This window comes from Diachasma alloeum, unplaced genomic scaffold (assembly GCF_001412515.2).
Source record: "Diachasma alloeum isolate Michigan unplaced genomic scaffold, Dall2.0 Dall_scaffold_00319, whole genome shotgun sequence".
NCBI lineage: Eukaryota > Metazoa > Arthropoda > Insecta > Hymenoptera > Braconidae > Diachasma > Diachasma alloeum.
In genome coordinates this window covers 111523-120081 of record NW_021680458.1, presented here as the reverse complement: position 1 = coordinate 120081, position 8559 = coordinate 111523, and positions in this window count along the sequence as shown.

Genomic DNA, 8559 nt, shown 5'->3' with positions numbered 1-8559 from the left:
CGATCGTCTCTACCTTCGACAGGAGCGGTAAGATACCCTGCGCCGAGATAGGATGGCCGGGGAAGTCTACCTCCGGTTGGCCGAAACGACACTTGGTGGTGTTAATTACAACATATACATATGAGATAAACCGTTGAAATGTTTGTGCGGCATTTCGAAGCCCGAACGGCATGAACGGGAATTCGAAAAGGCTAAATGGTGTCATGATAGCTGTTTTGTTTACGTCGTCGATGGCCATAGGTATTTGATTAAAGGTGCGTACGAGGTGGATCGTAGAGAAGATTGTTTTCCCAGCGAGATTAGCAGTGAAGTCTTCTAGAACGCGAACGGGATATCGATCCGCAATTGTTCGTGCGTTCAATTTTCTATAATCTCTACAAGGTCGCCATTCGCCTGACTTTTTCGGTACCAAGTGGAGGGGAGATGACCAGGGGCTCTTCGAACGTTGAGTGATTCCCAGTTGCATCATTTTGTCGAACTCCGCCTTGGCGATTTTCAGTTTGTCGGGGGCGAGGCGTCGTGATTTTCTGGATACTGGTGGTCCGGGTGTAGTGGCGATATGGTGAAGCGTCGAATGTTTGGCTGGAAGGCATATTCCTTCGGATTTCGTTAAATTGGGAAACATACCAAGGAGATCTGACCATGACGGATCGACAGGCGTAACCTTGATTTCCGAGACGATGCTGGATAGCGACACTGTGCATGAGCTCGTTAATCCAGTTGTTGAGTCGATAAGGCAGCCGTTCTTCAGGTCACGTAAAATTCCGAAATGCGCCAAAAAATCGGCACCGATAATTGGTTTGGCTGTGTCTGCCACTACGGAGCGCCATGTGAAATCCCTCCGGAGGCCGAGGTTGAGCAATAGAGTTATGCAGCCGTACGTGTTGATTGTCGAGCCGTTGGCTGCAATAAGCGTATAGTTAACTCGTTTCTTTGCTCCAGGAGTGAGAAATTTCGGAAATGTACAAAGATCGGCGCCAGTATCCACCAAGTATTGGATTTTGGTGGCGCAATCGGTTACGAAGAGGCGGCTGGATTTGAAAGAGGGAACGTTAACCGCCACTAACGATCCGCCGGGGCGTTTCCCTGCCACGAGCAAGGTGCTTTGCAACGTCTAGCCCTGTCGTGGTATCTTCGATGATACCAGGACTGGTTGTTGTAGGGTGCTGGCGAGGTTGCTCGAGAACGGGATCGAGAGCGGAAGCGAGTACGTGCAACGCTTTGCCCTTTAAGGCCGATGCCAGCTCGCAGATTGTGGCTTCGAGACGAGAAAAGCGTGCCTCGAGGGCTGAGGACGTTGGCTCCTGAACCTCATTGATGTGGGCTACCGGTAATGGGATCTCGTGGAGTTTGTCGGCGAGTGTTGCAAGCCTGTCGGGAGCCATGTCCACTTGTGACGCCAGGATGGACTGCGTCATCATCGGCAGTCGGCTGAGCCACTTGGTGGGTAAAATGTTGTCAGGAACCGTGTCGTCGAGACTCCTGAGATGACGCAGGAATTGCGAGGGCTTCCTGTCACCCAATACCTCTCGGTCGAGCAGCTGCTGGAGTCGTGCGTCCCGGGAGAGCGTGAGGCGTTCGAAGAGCGCCTCCTTGAGACGTGTGTACGGTGTCTCGGCAGGCACATTTAGGAGGATATCCTGTACCTCAGCAGCGGCCTTGGGATCGAGATGAGACGAGGCATACTAATATCTCGTTACTTCATCGTTAATCCCGGATAGATGAAACTGTCCCTCGAGCTGGGCGACCCATAACGCTGGACGTTCGGCGTTGAAGGGGGGACATCGTATCGAAACGCATTCGAGCGGGGCTTCATTGTCAGCTTCGTGCACCTCGACACTATCAGGCATTTTGGTTTCGCGAAAAAACAACACTAGAGAAAGTCTGAAAAATATTCAGTACAGGACAGCGTCCTTGGGTGCTCAGCAATGCACCGAAATTCATGAAAAGAACTCGAATGGAGCGCGTGAACGATACAACACACGAGCGTACGTGGCACACAAACCACTCACAAAGTGCACGATCGAAGTGCACTCGAATTTCGCGGAACAGTCGCGGCGTTAACGTGATATAATTAATAACTNTGAAAAGAACTCGAATGGAGCGCGTGAACGATACAACACACGAGCGTACGTGGCACACAAACCACTCACAAAGTGCACGATCGAAGTGCACTCGAATTTCGCGGAACAGTCGCGGCGTTAACGTGATATAATTAATAACTAAAGAAAACGCGAGAAAACTATTCACTTCAATCACGTCGGGGTCACCAGTTGTGTCGGTTTGGTGTGGGAATCAAAAAGAATAACTCGGTGTTGACAAGAACTGTATATTTAAAGGCAAGTGTTTACATGCGTACTCAAAAGCAGACTGACTTCCTCCGCCGGGGAGCGTACGAGTTTATATACCTTCATTTATCGAAGGTTTGAGAATTGTCCTGAAATTTCGTGAGGGACAAGGACAAAATGACGTTTGTCTCGAATTCCGACGTTTGGAATATTCGAGACGCTACGAAATAAATTCAAGAAATTAATCTATTGTGGCTCGCGCCACAAAAAAATACAGAATACCTGTTTTTTTTTAAATCGAAATTTAAAACATAAAAAAGAGATTTTTCGTGAATTGCGAAATTTCAAACTTTTTCCTGTACAAAACGAAGCTTACGGCTGATGATGAGAGAAACCATTGGGACAGGATCCAGGAGTGATGTCGGGGAGGTTAACTACCCTTTGGGGGGGGGGGGATTTTTTTAAATAAGGGAGAAAAATATCGAGGAGAATTTTACGAAACACATTTCGTTCGGAAGCATGAGACAATTCAAAGCACGTCCTGCGATTCTTTTCCCCAAATTAAAATTGAAAGTAAAATACTTTTTTTTTATTATATACAGGTCTTCGATTTTTTGGTACATAAAAAAGATGAGTAATGAGTCTCTGGAAGTAACACTTGGAGGCTAAAATAACCTTTCTGGAAGTTACTTTTAATTATATCAGTGAACAGAATTCATTTGAAAGAGTAAAGAATAATAAGAAATATCAAAATTTGAACCCATGAAAATGTCCATTGCTAGTTATATATGAATTACAACCTTTTAATTATCCGTCTACTTGTATCACAGTACCATAGTCCGAACTGAATGGTAAGGATTGAATGAAGATGCGATATGGAAAGGAAACAATGATAGTAGTAATCCCCAAATGATGGAATTCAGAATATACATTGATATTATTATAGAAGCTCAGACCATTTATTCCTTCTAGTATTATGTTCTCAATCGGCATACATTCTGTTGAGATCAATCTACAGTATAGATAGCATTAGGGGACGTAATGCATCCAAAAATGATATTCTTCAAAAAAATGCAGCAAACAAAGTGATTTTTTGCACCATGAGCATTTGACTACTGTAATATTGGAACAGCCTTCAATATCACAGTGCGGATGAGATGATTGCCCGAATGCAAAATCGACAGGATTTTCGAAGTTATCTGGTTTTTTAGAAATGTAACCACTCTGAAACCAACATAACGAAATAAATTTTGATACCTTGGTGATGATAATTGATTATGGACTAAAGACTGTAACTTTATGATATTTTTCCGCAAATGTAAATTAATATCATAGTCCATTAGGACCACCCTATCCGAAAAATGACGAATATAATTCTTCCATATCCTAAAACCATATACGTCAAGGGGTTGAATTTTTCCAGTAGTTCCCTTTTGTTATGTCATGATTTTTCAACTTATCTTGATTGATAAATTGAGAAAATACGACTAAAAATTGCCTTTTTAAGCCTACCAAAGCAAATAGCTTAGGATGGCGAGGTGACTTTTGCTTATTCTAGAAATGAATCGTAAACAGAATTTTCAAGAATAATTAACGATATTCTTTAATGATTTTTCCCAGTTAATTTTTGATTAACAATTGATAATAAGGATACACTTTAGTTTCTTCGTGAATTGATCGATTGACAGGATGATCATTTCCTTATTTGGAAATGAGTAACCCATCAATCATTCGTCTACTTCCATTAAAATTTTTGCTATGAAACTAATTAAGATTTTTTTTGTTTTATATTCTCTCATCGTTCTCTGATTTTTCACGTCAGAATACTGAACAATTTAATCACCGAGAATATATTGGGGAGATTCTAATTCCAAGGATTGCAATGAGTTGAACTCGATAATTGAATAAAAGTTATTCATTCATTAGGTGGTTTTAATTGAAATTATGGTTGTTGAATAGTCCAAAGCGGACCCAAAATGGCGACGACACGAATGTTTGATGTTAAATTGCTTAGACACTTGAATTTGGATTCAAAGAGACAAATGATGTCATGATGATCCAATTGAGGATCTTGGGAGATCAAAAATAAATGTAAAGAAAGTCATCATAGATCAACCGATCAATTCAATCCAGCTTTTCTTAGTTTAATTGAATTAAAGAATTCTTTCAATTCGGAGTTGAAATTTATAATTTCTAATTGTGATTTTAATCTTGATCATCATAAGAAAAATTTAATTCGAGAGAAATCCAGAGAGGAAATAATTCTCAATTCTTTTCTTCCCTTAATGCCTCGTAGAGGAAACTAAATCGTAACTAGATTATTTCCTTTTTTTTCCAATTTGGAGGGAGTTAAATTCCTACGGAAATTTCTAATTCTCCTTATTCTGGAGGAAATATATTTTTCATAAAAATTCTCATTCTCTTTTTATTCAGAGGAAAATGTATTTTTCCAAAATTCTAATTCTCTCTTTATTCAGACGGAAATGTACTTTCCCATAAAAATACTAATTAATTCTTTATTCAGAGGGAAAATGTATTTTCCCATAAAATTTTTTTAATTCTTATTAATCAGAGGAAATGTATTTCCCTAAAAATTCTAATTCCTGGGTTTTATAGGGAATTGTATTGTCTTAAAATTTCTAATTCTTGTTTAATCTTTTTTCCTGTATACCAAAGTCCGGATTCCTTGACTTTAGAATCTGTTCATTTCAATGGGAAAGAATAATTGAATTCAAGTGACTTACATGTTCTGCTTTGGGGTTTCGGGTAATTCGAAAATTTTGTTTGTAAGAAAGGGGAGGGCTGGAGGGAACCGATGGCTGGAACGAGGTCCTGGCAGTGTCAGGCTATGATGTGGAGATGCCAATTGATGTAGATGTCAATTGAAGTAAATGGCAATTGTGATGTAGATGCCAATTGATGTCGATGTCAATGGATGTAGATAACAATTGTGATGTAGATGCCAATTCTGATGTGAATGCTAATTGATGTCGATGTCAATTGATGTAGATGACAATTGTGGTATAGATGTCAACAGAAGATGAGGTCAATTAAATGAATCAAAATTTTTCCGACCAATCGAAATTTGATCAACCTAACTCTGCGGAAACACAAGTGAATTAAAATTTTGACAAATCAAATTGAAAATTTTTGAATAATAAGATCAATTGATATCAAAATTTAGCAATCAATTACTCGAATTATTAAAAAAAAAAAACTATTATGTTTTATTTTCAAAGAAAAAAAAGAAAATCACAAAAAAAAATCTATTATTTCCCTTTTTTTCTAATTTATTAAATGTTAATTTTAATGATTTCCTGAAGGGAAATCAGGAAAGAATTTAATTAGTTCCCACCAATCACAACGGATTATTGTGATTTCCTGAAGGGAAATCACTTGGGAAATGAATGTGTTTTTTTTTAATAAATCACAGCAAACCAAAGGAAAATATATATATCACTACGATTTCACAAATTGAATGGATTTTCATGTTAACACAATAAATATATAATGATAGAAAAACCACTGATAATCCTTGGAGTTCACTTGGAGTTCACTTGGTATTCCTTGATCTGTTTCCGTTGACGGTGATGCCGGGACTGTCCTGTTAACGCCCTACGCGTTAACCTTTAGGTGTCAGGGTTAATTGTGTGTGTCAATCGTCTGGCACTTTTTAATTAGTATTGGGAGGTGGGGGAAAGAGTGTGAAGTCACGTGGTGGGTTTGAAGAGGAGAATCACAGCTCACCGGCGTGTGCCGCATGATCTCTGTAGGGAGGTGGGGGAAAGAAGAACAAGGAACGTCTTGTTTGAATACGAAGGGGAGGTATTGTGTATTATGATTACGGAATAAGGGGAAGTGTATTGAGGAATTTATATCGGTAAGGGGAGGTGATGGCTTACGTGCCGGGACACAGCCGATGTCTGGTACGGACATCCGAAACCCTCGATGATAAGGCTCTTCGCAACAGCGATGCCTTTTCCTTTCTTCCATTTCTTTTCTTTTTATGTTGAAATATTTTCTAACTTCAATCAAGATTTTTGGGGTTTCTAATAATCCAAAAATCTTGATTTTAATTTTTCAGGTATAAAATATGTTTTCCCATTGAATGCTTGTTAAAAATGTTAAATTTCTAAATAATATTTTCATTATTCATAATAACAGTAATTAATAAATTCCGATTGACTCGGGTACGCGTTGGAAAGATTCGAATTCGAGTACACCTGAGTAGACCACCCGTAAGTTTCGCTAATTGACATCGCATGCCGATAGATAACGTTTCTCATGTTAAATGAGCTGATGGAAATATTCCATCATTTATTAATAATTAATAATTAAAATAATAAAAAAAATGTTGTACGTCATTCGGACGTAACACTTTGGTATCAACATAGTTTATGATTGTTTATCTGGAGGAGTAATTTCTTTCACGACTTGAGGACAGAGTGCGCTCCAGGAATCGATTGACAGTAGACTTCTAGGACCCACGTTTGGGAAAAAGACTTCCTTCAACCAGGTTTTGAAATGCTCTGAAAAATCAAGTACTAGATGATAATCCGAATTATTGTATAGAACATATCATGTTTGTTAGGTCTTAAATATTGTCATACGTGAAGTGAGTTTTCCCGAGTTTGAAGCGCTAACACATTCGCAGGTTTGAAGAGATTTTGCTCCACTATTGGACCGAAAGTTCCAGAAGGTTCATTCAAAATCAGGAAGAGAGGTGAAAGTAATTTTCCATCAGCACAAATCAGAGGTTGTACTATATAACTATGTGTCGTTGAAGTTATCTGTACGACGCACGCTACTTGTTTAGTACCTTCTTCAGCTAACGTTCGCCCTGAATGAATTTCCAATTGGAAATAACTTTGATCAGTATTATAAATGTTTTCTGGGCCATACGTATCCCAATAAGACCGAACTTTCAGGAGGAATTCGTCCGCTTCTTTTTGTAATTCTTCCCGAGTCTCTAATGTTTTTCTGGTGATGAATTTGTTAATCTTCCGGGATGTTATGCGGTGTGCCCGTTTGAAATAATGCAACCACCTGGACGAAGCTGTGAAACGAACGTCTTCGAAGCCGATTTCCTTCCGGGCTTGCAGGGCCTATTTTCGGAGGTCAGTATCGTGGATGATCAAACCTGCATCGATAGCATTCTTCATATTTTTTAATGTATACTCCGAAATGCGTTTCAACTTCTCCATGTATGTCCCTCCTTTATTGATTTGATTCGCCCAGCGTCGTAACTGTCTACGCGATTTCACCTTCCTGAATCGATGGGAAACAGTTTCTATAGAGAGATTCTTCTTCTTTTTTCCACTTCTCCAGCAGTCAACGGCATTCTTTTTACATTCGAAATATACAGGTTCCTCATCCTCCGAACAACTGTCAGGTGATTCTTCTGTATGTGGTTGAAATTCTTTATTCTCGACCGCTATCATTTGGAAATATTTATAAGGCTCTTGAAAATCCAGGGATGTTTCTTCGATCAGTTCCACTCCATTATATTCCTTCATTGATTAAATCAATATCCTTTGGAACGTATCTGCTAATTCATGTTCCTCGTTGTTCACGGGTGTTTCAGCAAGATTGAGAACTTCAAATGTTGCCATCAGAAGTCGGATAACGTTGATCGGATTAACTTTCATGGTAGAACAAGTATAGATCACGACACTCACTGAAAAACTACTTTTCTCTTCGATCTATGTTCATAGACTGATTATAATTCACAAGAGGGATGGAAATGAAAAACATTCATATCATATAAGTTCTATTGATCAGAGTAATTTCATCCTCAGATAACAAATGAGCCATTTGCATCAATATGTTTACAACTCCCGAATATTCTTCAGTTGTGGTTCTGCATTATCAAACAGAATGGTATTGTCATATGTCGCCATTTACGTCTCATTGAAAACGATATCACATCGAAGCGATAAGAGCAATCGAAATACATTTTATCATCGATCCGTTATTTACTATAGAAAATCATCGGCTCTTCTTTGTGCTATCCATCCACGTTCATATACAGATGAAAATTTGAATTCCTCAAAATATTTCATCTTAACTCTTTTTTCAAATTGGAAATGGAAGGCATTTAATGGAACCTCTACTCTGGCCTTCGGTGAAATTTTTTAGATTCATGGTCATTACTGATTTCTTTTGAAAATGAGGTTGGTCCGATCGATTCGATAAAATACCATGAGGATTGTTAAGCCCTCAAGTTTCACTCCCGAAGACTATTTCAATTGTTTCACTTATCATTCCGTGT